The sequence below is a fragment of the Biomphalaria glabrata genome, chromosome 11, assembly GCF_947242115.1.
Source record: "Biomphalaria glabrata chromosome 11, xgBioGlab47.1, whole genome shotgun sequence".
Classification (NCBI taxonomy): domain Eukaryota; kingdom Metazoa; phylum Mollusca; class Gastropoda; family Planorbidae; genus Biomphalaria; species Biomphalaria glabrata.
In genome coordinates, this window is record NC_074721.1 from 4,286,769 (window position 1) to 4,309,934 (window position 23,166).

Genomic DNA, 23,166 nt, shown 5'->3' on the forward strand with positions numbered 1-23,166 from the left:
TGGTGAAAAAAATGAAAATATTATTCTGACCAATGACCAACTTGCATATAGATCTAGAGGCTTAAAAAAAAAGTAATGTTTTCTTTAATTCAGCTGCTCACAGTGTCCACCACTTTTCATAGTACAAACTAATGTATCTATTTCAGACCTCGTTATTAATAGGTCAGATGTAAGGCTCATCTGTTTCTATGGCCCAACGTATACGAGGATGTCCTGTGGCCAGCATAACGACCAAACGCATTTACTTTTCCCCAATCTATTGTACCAGACAGACAGACAGACAGACTGAGTTGATATAAACGTTGCAACAAGTATTTGTATAGTAGCTGTCTTATATGGTTCAGTGAATACGGTCAATGTGTAAATTGATTAGAATTTAGTTCAGATTCGAGCCACATATATATGAATGTTACAATGGAATAGAGTGGTAAATACGTTTTGGTATTTTAAGTAGTTAAGTCTAATTACTAAAACACCAAAGTTTGCATGCCGTCTATAAGCTACTTGTTTGGGTGCAGGTAGAAAATAAATAAATATATAAAACCTTTCAATTCCTCAAGTAGAGATAATAAAAAAGTCAACAATAAAGAAAATACTTTTTTTTTAAAACCTCGCTTATAATGAGTGGATTCGCCTTGTAATGAATGAAATTGCATCAATTCTGTTGACAAAAATCATCCATTCATTCATCTGCGAGAGGTTTTACCTACTGCATTTTCGAAAGCATTTTTATTGAAAGAAAAGTTTTTTTTTTCGAGTCGGAATTCGAATTTCAGCTTCAATGATGCAGAGAGTGGAAGGTGTTTTGCCTCTGTGCAATTCAAATACTTATATCAGTTGAAAGTGTTATTAGTCCATTACTAGTTCAGGGCCGGCCTTAGGCATAAGCAAGCTGGACTGCCGCCTAGGCTGTCCAATTATTTGGGGCCTCGCAGCGGACTCAAAATGTTTTGTTTTCTAAATTGCGAAACTTGGCAGAACTCCATGTCTCTGTGTCAACTAGCTGACTCTATGTACTAGTGAATGCAGAGTTCATACCCTTGCTAACACTTGAAGACTCTTGTTACTTCTTAAAGGCTAAAATGTGGACACTTCGAGTCTCGTTTGTTGAAGGTTTACGACATCTACACGAATATGTTGAAAAAATTTCCGGAACTCTAGTTACTCGTTGTGGTAATAGCTCTATATGAATTTAGGTCAATTATTGGCTTAGATTTAGATACGTGTAGGTTTTGAATAAATTGCATAATTTTATTACTTTGGTGTTTATTCTTTATTTGTGTTTCAGTTCGGCCCACCAAATTTACTTCGCCTCCAGTTTTCCTAAGATCGGCCCTGGATTGTTTGAAATTTTTATCAAACGAGCTAATTCTCTTCATTAGTCTACTGTTTTATAATGTAGTATATTTTCCATATAAAATAAATTTAATTTAATTAATGACGACTAATTGATTAACTACTTGATTTGATTTGATTGATGTGCTGTCATCGACAATTAATAATTGAGCAAAGTTTGAACTTTTTCCGAGAGTAGGAGGTAGGAGAAATAACGTGTAAAGGATATTGACCACACATGAAGAAAGACAGATGGAGTTAGTTTATATAAGCGAGTGTAAAAATAGGAAACACTCTATAAGAACAACTTTATTTCAATGGTGGGTTCATAAAGGTAAGGGCCACTAAACATGACGCGATAGACACATAGTCCACGATATCAGCTCGTCTCCCTTGGTTACTAGTTTCCAAACTGAAGTTTCTCGATGCGGAAGTAACATAAAAACTTTTTGTAACTAATTAACTCCCTTGACAAATCTACTACTTTGTTTAGAATCTTGAATGTGTAGAAAAACTTGTTGTTTGCACATCACTTGAGACCCTGCCGCGTACACCAACGTACAATGTACAATATTGAATGGACAACGTACAATAATGAATGAAATAATATAGATTTGTACTAATATAAGACGACAAACAGCGTAACAAACCAAACTATAACAAAGAAAGTTAATGGGTGGTGATGCGGGTAGATCCGTATGTTAATCTAGTTGTGAAAGTTTATTAGACTCTAACCGTACTAGGTCATTAGTTTTCATCTAAGATATCTATTTTTAGCGGCTTTCGGGGGAAAAGACGCTATTAGTTTTGTGCGAAGAGCCCGCTTAGGTCTCGTAAACTAGAAAAGATAGTGAAAAACCCGACATCATAATATTTTAGTCCATTCAAGGTTCCGCTGCAACGGCTGCATTTTTTCTTTTTTAAAAGCGAAAAAATCTAATTTTTAAATCACTTATGCGAGCAGTTTTTTTCATAAAAATACACCACTTTTACAACTATTTACTATTAATAATAACAAACACCAGAGGCTCCTTTGTAGCGGGATATAATGTTCGCCTTATTTGTAACACATTTATGCTGATGGTTTTAGACTTTTTGTCAACACTTTTTTTACAGTTGTATTGCTAAGTTATGTAAATTCTGTCCTACTAACTACTAAATTTACCCCAAATAATGACGTTGACTTTTTTTAAAGAGAAAAAATCTACTTAGTATGCATATAATTGGGTGAATGATGTTTGTGGTGAAACGGTTACTGTGTGGTCAACCGTGACACACGGTCAAGTGTTGAGTATCGAGAGTTAGGGGACTTGGGGGAAGTGACTAGTGTGTAAACACGAGAGAGAGAGAAAAAGGTCAGCGAGTGAAGCAGGAGATCTGTAGATAACGTTGCCGTATATATGTGTTTTGTTAAAATGTTCCACAATTAAATGGTACTTTAAACGTAAAAGGACTTGTTTCTTCACAATGTTCATATTTGCATCTATATTGTTATTGTTACAGTAGTTACGCTGAGCTTGTCAATTGCAGTCAAACTAAATTTCCATTTGATTGGATGAATAAAAATTATCTTAATCTTATCTTATAATTTAAAACAACAATTAATAAGTAGTTTTTCATATTACCGTGTAATCTGCTGTGCTACAATACGGCCATAAGACACTTAATGACTTAACTAAAGGAATTTTTTTTTACAGTAATTTTTTTTTTTTTTTTTTTTTTTTTTTTAGGATTTCAATAAATTGTCCATTTACAAAACAATTAGATTAATTAGATATTCATTATAAGAGATCAATTAGGCCAAGTTCATGTTTGAAATTCACATTCACTTTCACCTATCCTTTGGTCTGCTGTATGCATGTATGAATATATGTATGAATGAATGTATGTATGTATGTATGTATGTATGTATGTATGTATGTGTGTATGTGTGTATGTATGTATGTATGTATGTATGTATGTATGTATGTATGTATGTATGTATGCAGGGCCGGTCTTAGGCCACTGCAACCTATGCGGCCGCAGTGGGCCCCGCACTTTCATAGGCCCCGTGCTAATTCTAGGTGTAAATTATTAAATTAAACCATTTTAATTTATTATTAAAAGGGTTCCTGAATTATTCTGAAATTGCACGTTATACGAAAAAGTCATGAAAATTTCCTAAAATTATAAAAATCTTCTGAAAACTCATGCAAATCTCATTAAAAACAAACAAAATTGTCATTTCAGGGTGTCATTCAATATGGAAAACGCCAATCCTACTGAAGATAACAAAAAAAAAAAAGGCATTGTCAGCTTTTATTTAATAAAAATTTAATAATAAGACGAATTTTGACCAAAAACAAAAAGTTCAAATAATAAATTTACTTTAATAGTCACTGGCATTTAAATATATACCTAAATATATTTCGACCTCTTATAAAAAGCGATATTTTGCTAGTCGATTGTAAATCTAAAAGGCAAATCTGAATGTTTATCGACTTTTCCTTGGAAAACTACCTTCTATTGTAGATGGCTAAATAGTTTATTTAACAGTGATTTTGTACTTAGTAAAGTTTGAATAAAATGCAAAAACAAATTTAGTTTCTAATACAAAATCTTAATTTTCTCTTATTATCCGTATCCCTACCCATACTCGGCCCCGCGCAATCCGTTTCACATAGGGTCCCTTAATTCGTAGGACCGGCCCTGATGTATGTATGTATGTATGTATATATGTATGTATGTATATATGTATGTATGTATGTATGTATGTATGTCCCTAATAAGAATCGAAACCGTTTGACCAATCTTAATAAAAATTGGCATAAATGCTCCTTAGATCATGACCTAGACAGAAGTGTATGTTTAATGAGCCTCTCACAACCGGTGAGCCCCTAAAATAGACAAAAAGAAACTAACTGTATCTCTATTAAAGAACGAAACTTTTTAACAGATCGGATAAACCCGTTTTCACAGTATTTTATATTTGATATGAATATGTCGGCTAATCGGGTAAATCCATTATCATATTCCACTTTTATTTTCGTGGCAAAATACAAAAAAAAATATGAAGGGAACATTCTCCAAGTTTGACACAGATCTAAATTCAATCCAGTAGATCAGTAATGCCCAAACCAAGACCCGCAGGCCGCGGGTCATATCCGGCTAGTTACTTTTAAGATAGGACGGTCCAAAGATAAGAGAGGAGAGCAGACTGTCAATCAAACATTCGACTAATGAGTAGCATTAAATGATCAGCGTTTTTTTTTCTTTCATGTTTTAAAATAGGCGATTTGCACTTAGCTATGTGAATCAATGGACATGCATTCATTTAAGAACTATAACAGACTAAGATTTTCTTTCAAGTGTCGTGTTACCCAGAACAAAGCGTTCGAGGTAGTTGTACCAATAGTTAAGTAACGTTGCATTGCCCGGCTAGTAATAACATTGCACAAGATTCAAGTCATGAAATAAGTCAAACACGAGTGGCACATATTTCTTCTAATGTAAAAAAAAAATAAAAATAAAAAAAAAACATAAAAGGAACGATAGACTCCAGGTATCGATTAGTTATAGTCTCGTCTGCTTGGGTTAAAAAAACAATAAGATCAAAAGGATTTGAAAGTGGCCGAGACAGAAACTTGAGATGGGAGTGAAACAGATTGAGAGACCGAGAGAAGTAAAGGCGAAAAACTTATAATAATGAGACAGGGAGAATGAGTAAAAGAAAAAGAGAGAGAGCGAGAGAGTGAATAATAGGTTGAAAGAGACGGTGAAAGAATAAGGTAGGAAGAAAGCGATAGTGCTAGAGAGAGAGAGAGAGAGTGACAGAGAGTGAGTGACAGAGAAAGAGTGACAGAGAGAGAGTGACAGAGAAAGAGTGACAGAGAGAGAGAGAGAGAATAAGAAAGAAAGTGAAATAATGAGCTTGAGAGAGTAAGTAAAATACAGAGAGAGAGAGAGTGAGTGAGAGAGAGAGAAGAGTTAAGATGAATGGAGGATGAGAGAGAAAGAGAGTGAGAAGATATAGAAAGAATTAAAAAAAAGACTACAGAACAAAACAACTAAAGCATCCAAATAAAAAAAAATAGTAACCTTAAAAACATGAAAGCCCCAACTTCACCACTAGCAACAGCACCGACATCAACTCTAACAACTAACTAACAGCACCATCTGTAACACAACCATCAAAAACACAGCTACACCATGACTAGCAATGTCACAACCAACAACACCATCACCAACACCAGTCACAACGTTGAATGTTAAAAGGGATAATAAAGCCGAGAAAACTAATAAGGCAGAGAACACTAATAAGAGAGAACGCTAATAAGGTAGAGAACACTAATAAGGCAGAGAACACTAATAAGGCAGAGAACACTAATAAGGCAGAGAACACTAATAAGACAGAGAACGCTAATAAGGTAGAGAACACTAATAAGGCAGAGAACACTAATAAGGCAGAGAACACTAATAAGGCAGAGAACGCTAATAAGGCAGAGAACACTAATAAGACAGAGAACGCTAATAAGACAGAGAACACTAATAAGACAGAGAACACTAATAAGACAGAGAACACTAATAAGACAGAGAACACTAATAAGACAGAGAACACTAATAAGACAGAGAAAACTATGCCAAGTAGGGACTAGACTTCCATGAGAACAGATGACGGAACGGAATGCCAGACAATGGCTTGAGGTAGCAGGTCTACGTTCAACACCCAGCCGAGACAAAACCAGCTTTTGTGGAAATGTCAAGAGACATCTGTTAGTGCGTAATTGTTTCACAGATACCCCATGACCTTCCTGGTTTTCCCCCACTATGAGTAATCCTGAATATTTCATCAGGACATCGAAGCACTTCTGGCAAGCGCTTTACGACATGCAGACAAGCTCTAAATACACGCGGGTCCTCCATGAAGTTACTTTCCGATATTTGGAACCAGATAAGATACATCTCCATAAAAGTATTGGATGGTGAGTTTGAAATATATCGGAATATGTTATGGAGATGTAAAATTGTAGTTTATATCATATTACTAGATTTCAAATATATTGACGTCATGAAGAGCTATAAATATGTTACAATGTCAGGTCTAGAAATGAAATGTATAAGCTTGTGTGGTAAATATAGGCCGCTAATCACCTCTCTTCCCCTTACTACATATATCTTGGTATTGTGTTCTCTAAATATAAGGTAATATCAATTTGATTTTATTTATTGTAATCGTTTATTTCATTCCTTTTGAATGTAGAGACATGACGTTCAAAAATGTATCATTCTTCTCTCTTTCTCTCTCTCTCTCTCTCTTTCTCTCTCTCTCTCTCCCTCTTTCTTGAAAATAGTAAAAAAAAATACCGTAGACTCTTGATCTATCTTTTTTTGCATGCTATTAGGATTATTTTTATTTAATTTGTTTATTTTATTTATTTATTTTCATGTACAGCACATCTTAAAGGAAACGGAAATGAGTTAGACATTTTTTTTTTTAAGTTGACTTCTTTAAAAATACAGGAAATACTAATTTTTGCTATCTCTATACTTTAAACATAAATTTCGGCCTCTTGGGGAAATACCGAGAATAAAATACAAATGTTTAATAGAAAGCTTGCGGTCGTTCGCGATTAGCATTGTTTAGGATATATATATATATACACATTACACCTAGACTGAATATGAAGATCTCTAACACTGCACAAAAAAATCGCGAAAACGTCAAAAATCTGAAAGAAGGCGTTGTTTTGTAAAGTAGTTATTAGGAGTAAAAATGTTTTTTTAACCCTAATCTCTGTCACCTATTTTAATGTTTTGATCTAGTGCTAGATCTAGTAGTCCAAGAAATCGAACATCTCTAGATAACTACAGTCTCTTCTCATAATTATTATTTTGCAATTTTTAGATACATAATCCAGATCTACAAAGATCTAGGTAATCAATCTGTTTAAATTTACAATCTAAAATCATAAGATGATTAAAATTAATAGATTTGAATTATTTCAATCTAGGATTTTTGAAGCAATCTCCAAAGAAACTAACAGGAAATGGATTTATATCATAGTGAATATATATTTCTGTGATTAATATAAATAGCCCATTCTATTTAAAATCCGAAAAATTGTGTTGCATTATTTTTTAAACTTTGAGAATTAGAGATCATTACTTTTCTTAAACAGAAAAGAACGATTTTCCAAGATTCGGGGCGACTTCTCTTACAGCTTAAGCAAGAGTTACGTACACAACAATCTACACTCTACATGTATAGGTCAGTGAGCTGATCATTGTCGGATAAGAATTGGTTTCCGTTTTCCAGTCTAGGTATAAAATATATAGGTCTGTGATTGCGAATTTTTCAACACCATGTATTACAAAGCATCCAAAGGGTTTTAACAATTTCAAGCAAATCCCTACGGCAGTTTATTAAATATTTTGATATGAACTTTCTATATTAATACTATATAGTTTATAGTGTGAGGTCCTTAAATATATTACATTGGGAGGTTTAAATACGGTGAATGAGAATCGGCATTGTTCAAAATACGAATGTCTGAGATGTTATCCAGTAGAAATTTGATTCTATCGTGATAGAAATTTAATAACCACCTTGTAGGGAAATAGAATTTCATATCCAATGTCTCCTAATGCTTATTTATCCGTAGCGCCTATGTAATGTAATATTGAATCAATAAGACAGGTCCTACAATTCTTGGTCGATTGTCGCTAACAAAGTTAAGCTTGCCCGACCACATCGATCATGCTTATGGAGCTTACTTCATAAAAACGTTTCGAACCAGTGAAGTAGGTAGGGTGGGGGGGAGGAGGGGGGGAACATTCGAGAATCCCCCCGGGTCCCCACTTGAGGCGGACCCCAAATGAGTTGTTTTTTTGTTTTTTTTTTGCATTAAATATTAAATATTACGCTAATTGCAAGGGCCTCCCAAAGAGGTCAAGCCCCCCCCCCCCGGGCCCCCAAATTGATGGAAAATTCCTAGCTACGCCCCTGTTTCGAACGTTCGTCCTGATCAGTTGTCTGTAATGTAAGCGATACTGATGCATCGATTACATACATTATTTATCTTTACAGCATCTTTCACTTCGTTTTTTTTTTAGCTTCTAACCTTTTCCCTATTTTTTGTTGTTTTGTATTGCTCCTAGACTCTTGGCGTTAGTGTGTGAGCCGAGGAATTTGAAGTATATCGGCAGTTGGAAGGAAAAGTGATTGATTGGCATCTAGTCACTTGAGCGTAGACATTCACGTTTAGTTATCCTCAATGGCAAGGTGCGATATAAAAGAAGGAGACAACTCTTGCCAACCCTAAAACCAAAAGTGTGGCAGAACAAAAGTCAAGTCAACTGTTTTCTATCAGTGCATTTAATAAAAGACATTCAAAATCGTCCACATTTTCTTCAAGAAATAGTATTATTTCACAGTCAATTCAGCGACTTTTTCTAGAAAGTCTACTGTAATGACATCCAACGGTTGAACGTCTTCCTATAAAACTATTAACCAATTATCGTTCAAAGCCCCCCCCCCCTTTAAACCCCTTATTATTCATGGGCCCTGGTCAAATGAAATCCTTCAGGCCATGATTGCTGCATCACTGTTTTGTTACACACAAAAAAAGCTTTCTCCTTTTTAATTGGTTTATGTTTGAATCATCTTATCATTGTTATTAGTTATTGTTTTTACTGTATCTTTTATCAATAGCCTCGTTAAGCTCGGACTCTATAAACATCTGGTGTGGACACTACTGGTCTGGACACTACTGGTCTCGACACTACTCGTCTGGACACTGCTGTAATCATCTCAGACAAAGGGCCAGTCATTCGACTATCGTCAATGTTACATATGTAATCATCGCATTTTTTCACTTGTAGCCTGTAACATTAACTTCCGGGTTTCTTGTTTTTTTTTTTGTGTTCTTTCTTCCCCCTCTCTGTACAAACACCAGTCGATATAACTGACCATTTTGTTCAGATTGTTAATCAGGCCTTATTCAGACGAAGATGGAGTGACCTCTCCATTGCTGGGGGTGGGGGGAGAGACAGACTTAGACGAAGCATCGTAGAAACAGCAATTGGTGATATTTCTTGAAAGGAGTAACCCAGAGCCCAAAACTCATGAAAATGTCTGCAAATTACTTGGCTTGACTCAAGGAGACAATATGACTAATATGAAAGGTACTGACAGGAGCAAAAAGACATCGAAGACTTCATAAAACTTTTGTCTTCAGAATCGTCAACTCATGTGTAACGACCGCTTCATAGGAGCGCAACAAGGAAAGTGGGGGAAAAAAAGGGCTGAGCTTGACACTAAATGAAATTCTTTAAATGGTAAGAAAAAACAACAAGGTTACAAAGATAGTCAAGAGGGTTCTAGGTTGGACTCTTGACTCGAGCAGAGTTGTCTTTACTTAGCGCCATAATGCAGGACTGAAGGCTTTCTCCCACATACCCCCTCCCCCCAACTGGTCCGTAGACGAAATTGGGTGTGTTCTTCGTGTGCATTCTATAAGCATGAAAATTGCGATATATAAAAGTTATTTGTAATAAGATTGGTCAAACGGTTTTAATTTTTTGGGCGGAAATACATACATATATACACACATACATATTCCTTACATTGTGCTTTATATATTAGATATTCACAAAGACACAGTTGTGGTTTACATAAATCGAAAACAGCTACTTCGGTAAATGGTAATAGAAGTAAAAAAAAATAACGAGGCCTACCCACACACACACACGTACAAACACAAACACGGCATTTCCACTACAAACTCAAGAAGAAACTTTTATTTTATGCGACCGGCTATGTAAATTTGATAACAAGACAAGGTACAGATACATAATACACCAGGAAAATGAAAATCAAATCGCGGGCAGTCAACAGCTTGGTCAGATGTGATGTACTGTGTAGGTGGTCAGATGTGATGTACTGTGTAGGTGGTCAGATGTGAGGTACTGTGTAGGTGGTCAGATGTGATGTACTGTGTAGGTTGTCAGATGTGATGTACTGTGTAGGTGGTCAGATGTGATGTACTGTGTAGATGGTCAGATGTGATGTACTTTGTAGGTGGTCAGATGTGATGTACTGTGTAGGTGGTCAGATGTGATGTACTGTGTAGGTGGTCAGATGTGATGTACTGTGTAGGTGGTCAGATGTGAGGTACTGTGTAGGTGGTCAGATGTGATGTACTGTGTAGGTTGTCAGATGTGATGTACTGTGTAGGTGGTCAGATGTGATGTACTGTGTAGGTGGTCAGATGTGATGTACTGTGTAGATGGTCAGATGTGATGTACTTTGTAGGTGGTCAGATGTGATGTACTGTGTAGGTGGTCAGATGTGAGGTACTGTGTAGGTGGTCAGATGTGATGTACTGTGTAGGTCACAGCTCTGTCTGCCTGGTCACGTAATACTCAGGTGACTGAAGAGCGCGATGGTTAAGACCACGGCGAAATGTCGAAATACCTAAATAGTCGGATTACTAAAGGTTAAATGTACTTTAAATAGATATTTGACTTACAAGAACATACTAATAATAGTATCTACGTTTTACACTTTCAAGGCTAAACTGTAAATAATTAATAAAAAAAAAACATAACCTGTTCAAAATGCGGATATCATCTAGATTTATGAGGAGTTTTTTTTGGTGTCGTCCTCAATGTATTTTCCAAAAAAAAAAATCTATTTTCTCCATATTTTTTATAATGTCTTAAACGGTGAGTCGCCCGATGCCATAAATCGAAGAAGAAATATCAGTGGGGAGTTTCACCACGGTCCTACGTCTTTAAAATTTCCTTTTTTTTTATCTTTGTCAGAATGAGATAATGTTTTCTGTTTACGTTGGCCTTGCTCGCCATCTTGTAAGACGTAACAACTTTTCAACAATACAACAAAAAAAAAATCTTAAACACAAAACAAAAGACACTTATCTAAAGGAAAATAACTGCCAAATATCTCGAAGCTGTACAGTTATGTACTCTGGCGGTACTGCCGCAAATCGGCTAAAACAACACGGGAGCCAATATGCACAGCATAAGATAAGATAATTTTATAGATCCAATCAAATGGAAATTCAGTTTGACTACAATTGACAACATCAGCATATATGCTCTTCTGACAAAGAGAAGACTACGATGGCTCGGACATGTCACGCATACAATATCAAGAGGCCCGAACAACACTCTGGTCCCCCAAAACCCTCCTATAGAACAAAGAACTATACAGAGAACTGCCTGATATGAAAACCACTGCGCGGTTCATCTCAGATATAGGATTACTGTCCTGACCCCTCCGACATGTAAGTCGAGATCGATGAAAAAGAATGGTATGTCAGACTGAAGCATGAACCACATTAGAGCTAGAACCACACTGAAAAATGAACCATACTAAAACATGAACCAAACTGAAACATGAACCACACTAATGCATGAGCCACAGGGACAATGAACCATACTAAAACACAGGGCCGGTCCTAACAATTGCGGGGCCTTATGCGAAAGTGATCGCGCGGGGCCTAGCCTGAGTAGGAATAAGGATAGTAAGTAAAAATTAAGATTTTGTATTAGAAAATAAATTCGACTTTGAATTTTATTCTTTCTTTACTAAGTACAAAATTGCAATCAAATTAACTTTGCTTTACGAACCTTGCAACCTATGGCATATTTATATGCCACTGACTATAACAATTAAATATTATAAAGTATTGGAACTTCCGGTTAAGTTGAAAATTTGCCCGACCATTACATTTTATTACATGAAAGCTGACAATGCCTTTTATCACGCGTAGTGTTGGAGTTTTCTGCAATAAATGACACCCACAAATGAAAATTTTGTATATTTTTAGGAGATTTTTCAGAGTTTTCAAAAGATTTTAATACATTTTAATAAATTCAGAAGATTTCCAGGAATTTTCGTATATATTTTGCAATTTAATAATTATACCTAGAATTAGCGCGGGGCCTATGAAAGCGCGAGGCCCACTGCGACCGCATAGGTTGCAGTGGCTTAAGACCGGCCCTGCTAAAACATGAACCAAACTAAAACATGAACCACACTGATTAGACATCTTTAATTTTGTTTCCATCACAGTAATATATTTTCATTTCTTCGTTGAAACTCTGTTTACATTTTGACTTATTTAGGGCTGAACCATTGGAGACAGTCTGATATGGAGCACTTATTTAAATCATCAATGTATCAGTGGCCAGGTCTTGAAAGCTGTCTAATAACTTCCCATCTATCACTGACCTTCTGACCCATTTATTTTCTGGAACCTTGCATTGACAGGTGTAAGAAAATCTGATTAATCGTGTCACGTGGCCGTCTCACAGATGCGACCGATGTCCAGCCGAACTCAGATTTTTCATAGATAGTATTTTCTGGTCATACGTAGATCTCCAAAGAAAATGAGGCGATGAGACAAGTCACGTGATTAACGAGAACAACTAGAATGATACAGGGAGAAGAGTAAGACGTAATTATCTTCTCTTATGATGGAACGTCTGTAAATGATAAGATAAGATAAAACCACAGTCAGTTCGCTGACACTTGGCAAAGTAAGCAAAGCGAAGTTCCCCTTTCAGACCTTGTGGTCTATAGGGCAGATGATGTAAAGGTCATGTGACCAGCACAACGACCAATCGCCTCTACTTTTCCCCAATGTCAGGTATCCATTAGAGCTGGGTGGACTCAGAGGCGCCCGAAGATCCCGAAATTAAAAATCCCAGTCTTCACCAGGATTTGAACCCTGGACCTCAGTTTGAAAGCAAAGCGCTTTACCGCTCTACCACCACGACTTCCTGACACTTGGCAAGATAGTTATAATAATTTTAATTCTAGATAATGGAATGGGTTGCCTGAATCAGCCAGGAAAACCAACGACTTAGCAGAGCTTAAGTCATTGATTAACATGCATGACTAGATTGACACTTGAAATGCGTAGAGCGAAATTATCATCTTTGTTTAAGTAACGTCTGTAATATATAAGATAAGATAAGATATATAATATAAAACAGTCTAGTTTCGTGATAGGCCTATAGATGCAGATGCAATGTTCTTCTATTTTTAATGCAGACTTGCGGGAATACCCACTGACGTATGCGTGCTCAATATGAAGATTGTGTAGACTTCCAGAACAAATTTAATTATTAATTTATCATACTTTAAATCAGTGGCGTAGCTAGGGTGGGGGAGAATTAAAAAATCTCCCCGGGCCCCCAATTGAGCATTCGAAATTTATTTTACATAAAAGATTAAATATTTATCAAAATGCAGGGGCATCCAAAGAGGTCAAGCCCAACGAGCCCTCAAATGATGACCGATTCCTAGCTACGCCACTACTTTAAATTATAACGGTCAATCCAGAGTTTTCTCTGTGAGGCCAATTAGCTAATAATTCCTTTCAAAAATATATACATAAACTGTCAAATTTCTAGGAGAATTGTTTACGCCGTTTTTGAGAGCCATACCCTAACCCTAACCCCATACCCTTTTTCTCTTTATTTTACTCTGACATTTTAATTCTACTGAATAATTTGCAATCTGAGTAAAACAAATGTAAAAAAAAAGCGTAATGTAAACTACTTACATTTAAAAAAAAAAAAAAAAAAGCAATGGGACAGCACTCCAAAAAAAAATGTCTAAAAATAGCAGACGTCTAATGTGGAAGCTATTAAAACGTTTAGTGGGATAGAGTTAAATTGTCTGTTTAGTAGCCTGTCATCCTGATTTGCTATAATCATGTTTTTATTCGTATTGAAATTGAATACAATTCAATATCAGTTTATATCTCAAAATAGCTTGTATGAAGCGGCTAAAAATATGACCAGAATGAGAAGCCATACTTGTATTTACCTCCCAGCTATCCTAGACTCTAACTGGATCCAGGTAAAACTAGAATTCATGGCCTTTTATGAAGTACTCACAGTCTATAATTGAATCTGAGTGTTTGTGATTGTCTTTCTACAATCACGTTTTTGTTTTGGTGTAAGTTGTTTTTAGTGGATTTATAAGTAAACAAATTATTATTTCTCTAAACTTCTAACAGAAATAATTAAAGCCGTGTGATTAGAAAACAAAATTTAAAAAAAGGATTAATTCAGCAGCACTGTTTATTTATGTCAATACTATTGCAACTGTAACGTCTAAAATAATGAAGAACGCCGAGAGACTAATTAAAAGTTCTGCGCAATGTAATTGTATTTATGACAATTTTTATTTTTTTATGTAGATAAAGGGTTTATTGATGACGAGAGGAACTAGACCTACTTTAGAATTCATATTTTGTAGCCGACGGAGGGACAAGGCATCTACAAATTCTAAAAACACACTACTACCAATTATTTAGAATTCAAAGAGAGAGACGCATTTATCTCAGAATAATTTGAGGGTATTGTGTGTGTGTTGTAATATTGTACATTTGGAGCGAATTATAATGTGCGCATTTATAGTTTCATTTCAACTTTTTTTTTATTAAAGAGCAGATAAGTCGTATTAACTATAAACCATACGACAGCAAGAAGGGAATTTTACCATTTTAGAATCCAGATTTTTGTATTTTATAGAAGAGCACTATTCACTGATCATCTGTGTATATTGTAATATATATCTATTCTGGACTCTATTTTGAGCAATAACTGAATTTATATATGAATAAATTTTATTCCCAAAACGGTTTCAACGATTTTCCTAAATATTTCAAAGTATATGTATAAATATGAGTATATTCCACACACTGAACGGCCACATCGGAAAAACTCGAGGTCGACCTTTACATTTGTTTTAAAATGTTTCATTATCGCAAAATTAATTTTGGCTTTAAATCGTTTATAAATGTGATTGTTACGAATGACGTCAAACGGAAAAAAATTACTTGGCACATTAAGCATTTGCGCACCATCTTAAAAAGGCTTTAATAGCCTTTGCACCAAAAGAAAAAGTAAATTGCAAGGCCCTCGGTGATCAAAGTGTGAACAATTTATAAAACAAATTATCCAAACCAGCCAGGCTTGATCACCAGTAATTGCTAATTAAAATAATAGCCCAGTGCTCGAAGTCTTTTCAAACTATCTGAAGAACAGTTAGCTGTACATGAAGGGGTTGTTGGTTCGAATCCTCAAGCATTCAAAACAATTTGCAGAGCAGTTAATTGTACATGAACGGATGGTTGCCTGGTCGTGCGGTTTGCGCGCTGGACTGTCGTTTTGATTTATCGATGGTCTTGGGTTCAAACCCTGCCCGCTCCCATCCCCCGTCGTCCTGTGGGAGGTTTGGACTAGGAAGTAAACTATCTTCAACTCTGAAGGAACATCCGAAACATGTAAAACATTTTACAAACATTTTACAATGGGTTGTTGGTTAGAATCCTAGAGAATTCAATGACATTTTCAGTGAAAATAAAATAATATAAATAATAATTTCAATACTAATAAATTCATAAATACTAATAATAACAATTTTTTAATTTCAGTCTTGTTACATGAATTGAAAATTATATTAAGGAAAAAAATGGAAACCCCTGATTTCAGTTATAACCTTTATCAAAAGTAGTAACATAAAAATTTATGAATGGATTGGTAGCGTAGGAAGATGCCCATGGGTCAGTGTTCACCAATACAAGGGTGCGCCTTTTCCGTTTCCATTTGTAGTTTCAGTAAGATAGTAAAGTTCCCCTTTCCCCGATCTATAAGGCAGATGATGTTAAGGTCATCTGTTTCTTTGACCAAAGGTTGACGAAAAGGGTTCATTTAGACTAACAGCCTTTACTTTCCCCAACTAAAAGCAGGTACCCATTAGAGTTGGGTGGACTCGGGGCGCCCTGAAAATCCCAAAATTCAAAATCACAGTCTTCACTGAGTTTCGAGCCCAGGATCCTAGGTTCGGAAGCAAGAGCTCAACCATTTAGTCGGTTTAAGTGTAGCAAAATTAACATAGAGTTAGTTTAAAACAAAAAGACCATTCCAAAAAAAATTCAACCTTTATGATGCTGGCGCACATCTGTCAGATCGATAACTTTACATTTAATATTTAATGAAAGATAGATAAAAAGGAACTTTTTACCACCGCACTAACCCCCCCGCCCCCCCCGCCCCAAGCAAAAAAAAACAAAAAACAAAAGCACTGGTTAAACGCATCCATAAATCTACTCAGACCTCAGAATATATATTGATCTAGTTTGGATAATACAGACACAGACTAAGTCACTATTGCTAACAAAAAAAAAAAAAAAAAAAAGACAGAAGAATATTGGTTCGAGAGATATGATCTAGAAGATTCTAGTTTTTGAGATCCGCGTCCAGGCTCCACCTTTCACCCTCCGCACAACAACCCACCCTCTGCCAAACTTGAATAGAGTTATTGTCAAAAGACAGTAGACTAGGCAGATAATAAGACGCCTGTGTACTTCTATAACTCTTTAATGAATACATGCCGGAATAAACACAGACGTACGTGCGTTTAGGATAAAGATTGTCTAACATTTAGAACAAATTTTATTTTACAAGATAATATTATGAAAATTTAGAACAGTCAAACCAGAGTTTGTGTGTGGCCAAAAAGCTAGTATAATTTCCCAAATTTCTTGGAAAATTATTAGAGCCGTTTTCGAGATTAGTGAACAATCATGTTTTAATTTTTATCAAGACTTTGCAGGTACTAAAGTCGTCTAAAGTAAGATTGTCATAAAACTCGATTCAACACCTAATGTCAGATAACACATGATTTACATGTAATACATTTATATTCTTATAGTTACAAAGTTCCATTTTCCTACAGTTTTCAAGATACTAAAAAGTCATTACTGCTAGATATTTACTTACCTCAAGTAGGAACAAGTAAACACATGTAGCTCCTTAAAACTGAATAACAGGAACGCCCCTGTAGCAAACAAATAATTAATCGCAAAGAAATTCCCACAGTTGTGTATTCTCACTTTCTGAATTCTAACATCTGATCTACATTCACCTGTCTCTCTTTCCCTCACACTCACTGAAGCTCTCTCTCTCTCTCTCTCTACTCGCCGTGTTGTCACTCACATCCCACTCACGCGCGGTGACTTGTTCCATAAGAGAACTCCCCCCCCCCCTCAGTTTTGTCCAGTAATTAGCGACGAAGTCACATACTGAGTCCAGTCTTTTTTTTTTCTACAGGCTCTACTGGCGAGTTGCTACTTTTGAAGAACAGTAGAATCTCGGTCAGGGGTCTCATAGTGTTTTGCAGGAGTGTGGTACTCTAAGCAATATAGTCTAACTATTGCATTATTTCTTCACGAGAATCGTCCGTTGTTTGAGTAAAATTTAGGTTAATTAATGTATTAAACAGTTATTGCTTGCCATAAGAATTACAAAAACATTTAAACAAAACCAAATTTTAATCAATAATTATTATTCTGACACCAACTTAGGTCATTTGATAAAATTAAGGAAATAAGTTAGCTTATAAATATAACAAATGAAAGATTTAATTTTTAAGATGTAAAGATGATATGCAGACAAATAAAAATGGACAGACGAATTGACAGACAAAAAAAAATAATAGCAACTTTTTGGGTCAGCGAAAATAATAAAATGTAGTTTCCCCTTCATGATTATTTTTACGCATGTAATTGAGTTATGACAGAAATAAAATGGCAGAAAAGAATATTCAGATATAATTTTAGTTCTACGAAAAATAAATTTCATTTTTTTTTTTTTTTGGGCCAGCTTGTCAAAAAAAAAATGACAATAAAATCGGCAGTGAAGTAAGATAATCTCATTAATCCCAATAAGAAAATAATAAAAAAAACAACATCCCAAAAAAAAAAATGACAATAACTCCTGTATACAACTTATGGGGGAATTATTTTGCTCTTAATAATTAATAAAAAAATAAAAATTTTTGGATTTTTTTTTTAACAAAATCCTGGCTAAGCGAATGTATAAATGTACTACACTTTATACTATTCCGATGACTGGCCTTTAGATCCAGACTTAGAAGACGATGCGTAAAATGTTCCTAAACATTAATATATGAAACTCTTGAATGAATCATGCACACATGCGGAAATACCCGAGGTCGTATAGTGTGTTCAAGATAAAGATTGTCTAGTCCTCTTGCAAAAGTTATACTATTTTTTATAGTTATTAAAATTAAAACGGTAAAACCAGAGTTTTTCTCAGTGTAGATAATAGTCTAGTAATTCTTATCCCAAAGATAGACACCAACTGTCAACTTTTGAACATTATTATATTTAAAATAAATCATGACAGTCAAACCAGAGTTTTTTTTGCATGGCCAATCAGCTAGTAACTCTTTTCCCAAAGAAATCAATAAACCGTTTAATATGTAGAAAAATATTTAGACCCGTTTTCGAGATCCGTGTCCACCTAATCAGGTTCCAGTTCCCATGAATAGTTTTCCAGCTGGAAAGAGGAATAGCAAAATGGAATTAAAATAAAATAAAAATAACAAAGATTGATCTCGCAAAAGGGAAAATCACGCACAAAGTGTGTGTGTGGGGGGGAGGGGAGTGCACAAGACGGTGGTAAACAATCTTTTATGGTAAGATAACAATTGTTTACACTCGGGCAACCAAAAAGAATAATCTCATCGAGTCTGAACCGGATCCGTTGTAGCTTCATTATGCACTGTTGGCACATAGGTTTCAACTACATCACGGACCACATTTGGCCCGCGGGACGTATTTTAGGGATATCTGGTGTAAGGGGATGTCACTCTCGGAATGTTTAATTAGAGAAGATAAAGCAAAAGGTTCCTAGAATTTACATGTCAACAATGCGAGTGTGAATGTGTGTATGAATGTGTGTTAGAGTGTGTGTCTCGCCTGGAAAAAAAAATGGTGGACCTAAAAAAATGGTGTGTGTGTGTGTGTGTGTATGGGGAGATAGAATGTGTGTTATGTGATAAAAACTATTGACAGCCAGGAAAACCAGTGACTTGGCAGAATTGAGGTTATTGGTTAATATGTATGACTAAATGCATGACGCGTAGGACGTAATCATCTTCTTTATTGAAGAAACGTCTGTATCATATAAGATAAGATAAGATAAAATATCAAGGAAAATACTACAACTATAGAACAGAATCTAGGATAGATTTAAACCAAAAAATAAAGTGTAAATATTTTTCTCCTTTCGATCTTATCTTGATTCGATGTAGATTTTTATTTCTAAATCTACACAAAAATGAGATGGAGTCTAATTTGGTCGTTTTTTTATTTATGACCATTTCTGCCTTTCGTCTATTTGTGGGTTCACGTTTTTATTTTGTAAAAAGACTTTTTAAAAATAGCTTCATCTTGTCTAGAAACATTTTGGCCTGGCTTTGTCTGTGCAGATATTATCACCGCTGAATGTTCCCCAGTCGATACTGTTTGCTCAACTACCGTCAGCGGCCGTCACAATGTCACAAGTTTTTCCAAGTTAAATTTACTTAAGAGGCTATTAAGGCGGAGACATTTTCTTTTCCTGATTCTCGATGATAAGAGATAATGATAGTGTTAAGAGAGAAAAAAAAAGGAGAGAGTGAAAAGGAAAAGGAAAATGAAAGATAGAGATTTGGGAATGAAGGAGGTTTAAGATAAGAGGCGGAGAATTAAAAAAAAATATAAAAAGACAGTTCAGAGAAAGACAATAAAAGAGAAAGAAAAGGAGAATGAAGCAGAGGAGAAAGGAGTTAAAATGAAAAGTAGGAAAAAAAGAGAAATAAAGAAAAAAAAAAGAAATTATAGAAAAACCTCAGAGATTAGACAAAACCAAAGTGAATTGAACTAAACAGAAAAAGATAGAAGTTAAAAAAAGAAAATTAAAAAGTTGAAGGAAACAAATGAAAAGAGACGAAAAAGAAACAGAAAGAAAAGAGAAGAGAAAGACGGATTGAAAATTGGAAAACGGTAATTTTTTTTTTTAGGAAAAAAAAGTATGCAGAAAGTTACACACCGATTGCAAAAGTTGTTCAAATTGTACATAATATGCAACTGTTGAACTCTCGTATTGATGTTCGTTGGTGAAATAAATGAGATTAAAGAATATCGAAATTGTTCAGAATAAATGCCTTGCCTAATAAACGATGAGCGATCTTCAGGAGCATCTGACTGTGTTGATTAGTCCAGTTTTAAATATACATTACAAGCATTACACACTGCCAACGACCTTCACCTTTGTTCCAAGGCAATAACTTGCTAATTGAAGACGGAATATCCTTTGTTGTTTTTTTTACTTCCAATAAACGGACTTATTTTAACAAAGTTGGTCAGAAAGCGGTATAGCCTGTCAACAGTAACAGTAAATTTTGAAGATGATAGTTCATCTTATTCTTTTACAGAAATCATCACCTTTTTTTTTACAAATATTTTTTTTCTATAATTCAGTCTCCATGTTTTAGTCCATTGCTAATACAGTTGAAATGGTAAAAATGAAAAAAAAATTGTTTATGCTCATGTGGTTGTCACGTGTTTCCTGTTGCAGACAAGAGATAGCCCTCCTTTTCCATCACACAGATGATTGCATCCCACACGTCACAAAGTCCTGTAAACTTTAGTTTTCGCGGATGTGGCAAAATATGTAGGTCACAGTTGGGGCTGCGTAGCCACGGGAAGTAGTGCATTCCTCATTAATCTTCGGACTTGAAGTCAAGCTTTATTATTATTATTATGGAAGCCTAAACTAATTTTTGCGACACATAATTCGTGTAACATTTTAATATATCGATACTTATTGCTCTCTAGAAACTGCCATAGTTTCTACAAATGTCTAGGTGTCCCATGGGTTCAAAAAATATGAAAAAAAAAAATCTATAAGCCAAGGACAATGGCTCCTTTATGTAACATATAAAGCAATTATTTTGTACTTAATAACTAATAAATGTTATTATTAATAACTAATGAATGCTATGCTTAAACATTTGTTATACCCCACTCTATTTTCCAGAGCCCATCAGAAATCATCTTCGGTATAGATGTATATAAATCTACTAGACTTTATTATATTCTAACGATAGGCCTATATATATATATATAAATTTAGAAGACGGTGCGCTATTGGTCTAAACTGCCCACAGATTTCGACGTAGCAGGTCAGTGTTAGGGCCCTCTGTAAGGATGGGTCTCGTTCAAACACCCCCACACACACACACACACACCATGTGCCCGTGTGCCCTATTTCAGTTAGATTTCAACTGAAGTGTATTAAAATAAAGTTCCCTAGTTTCCACGCCTAACACTGAGTGCAGCTACAAGACAGATTGGAAATGTTATTCACTGGGCTAATAGTCGCCCGAGGGCAAAGTTTAAGTCTCTGGCACCTTTTTTTTTTTTTTTTTTTTAAAGTAGGATTAAAAAGTCCATAAAGACGCAGCACTTTTGCCGACCTGTTTCTTAGCACTAAGTGTGCTTCATTACACATGTAATTTCACGCTTCAACGAGTTTTACTTTCACAGAGCAGCGCAGCGCGACATCAAAAATGCTCGGATCGATACCGAGCCCACCTTTTCTTCGATACCTTGCTACCACAAGTAACGGTGTAGGCCAAATCGTATCGCCAAGACGATTGGTCGATTATGTTGAAGAATCTGCGCACCGTTACATAGGAGACCTGACGAATTCCTTTCTCCCTAGTATCTCATTAAGGGGGATGCACAATGAAATTTCAATTTTTGTAATTTACAGATAAATAGAAAAGCTTTATGCATGACTTGATAGAACATATAGAGACATGAGTAACCATACACATTTTATGAGTGTAGCCTTTTGGGTTGCTATGGAAATGGCGGCCATCTTGAAAATAAACAATGTTTACAAAATTCTTAAAATATTCTAAAGTACTCAAAATTTTGCTAATATATATACATTTAAAATACAAAATTGATGTATAAAACGTATTTTTTTTAGTATTCTGATAGGGAATTCGTATTCTAGACATTTTAAACTATTAAAATCAATTAATTTTAAAATATCGATATTTTTGACCTAAATCTATGTTTTCTCACTGTGCATCCCCCTTAAAATATTACAGGAAAAAGAAAACCACGTTATAAAATTAATGCGCCATTTTCCGATTGACAAAGAATTCCAAAGATCCATTCTGTTAACTCTTTCTCTCCGTAATTATTTACCACGTTCTGGTGGAATCAACGCTGGTATCGTCAGTTAGGAGAGAAAAAGTTAATAAAGCATTAACAGCTATCAAGTATATGTTCCAATGGTCTTAGCTGGAGGGGTTGATAATTAGGGTCACGACGGGACTACTTTGTGCGTGTCTTTAGTTAGTATTACGTAACTGCGTTCTTTGAATGTAGTCATTTGTTAATGTCTGCTTAAACATGTTGTGTATCGATCAGAGGCTTGAGTCTAAGAGATGTATCGATTGAAACTTGAATTATGGAAACAAAAAGAGAGAAACAATGAATAATAGATGAAAATAATTATCAGATTTAATCCGTTCCAGAAGAAGAAGCAAGAAAACTTATAACTAAGTCTGTTTAAATTGAAATAGGTAAATAGCCTAGTGAAAAGTCTTGTAAATGGCCTTATAAATAGCCTTTTTAAATCTGCAAAATTCAATTAACATGAAATATTAAAGTCATCTGTTTGTATGACCATTAGTAAAAGTGGATGTTATTTACTGGAAATAGCGATGACCGGGAAAGTGCATTGATCCCTTATAGAAAGGACTGTATAACAAAAGTAAACTTATGGTGATTTTAGAGGAAAGGGTCTATGCGATCCCAGAGGACCTTGCGATATAGCCATAAAGCTATAGTTTCGTTGTTTTTTTTTTGTTTTTTTTTTACAGTTGTTAGCAGGTCATCGAAATTATCTTCTTTTTTAATGTAACGTCTGTAATATATA

General features: G+C 35.1%; 1 protein-coding gene across 11 annotated transcripts in view; it reads right to left on the reverse strand.

Moving 5' to 3' along the window:
- LOC106058871 (probable G-protein coupled receptor B0563.6) overlaps window positions 1–23,166 on the reverse strand; it is a 253,609-nt gene that overhangs the window by 36,403 nt on the left and 194,040 nt on the right. The window contains exon 1 of one of the 11 annotated variants that reach the window (XM_056003975.1): window positions 17,140–17,327. The exons of the other annotated variants lie outside the window; for them this stretch is intronic. The gene's annotated coding sequence lies outside the window, so the exon portion shown is untranslated. Of the gene's footprint in view, window positions 1–17,139; window positions 17,328–23,166 lie in introns of those variants that run through there. 11 annotated transcript variants of the gene reach the window in all.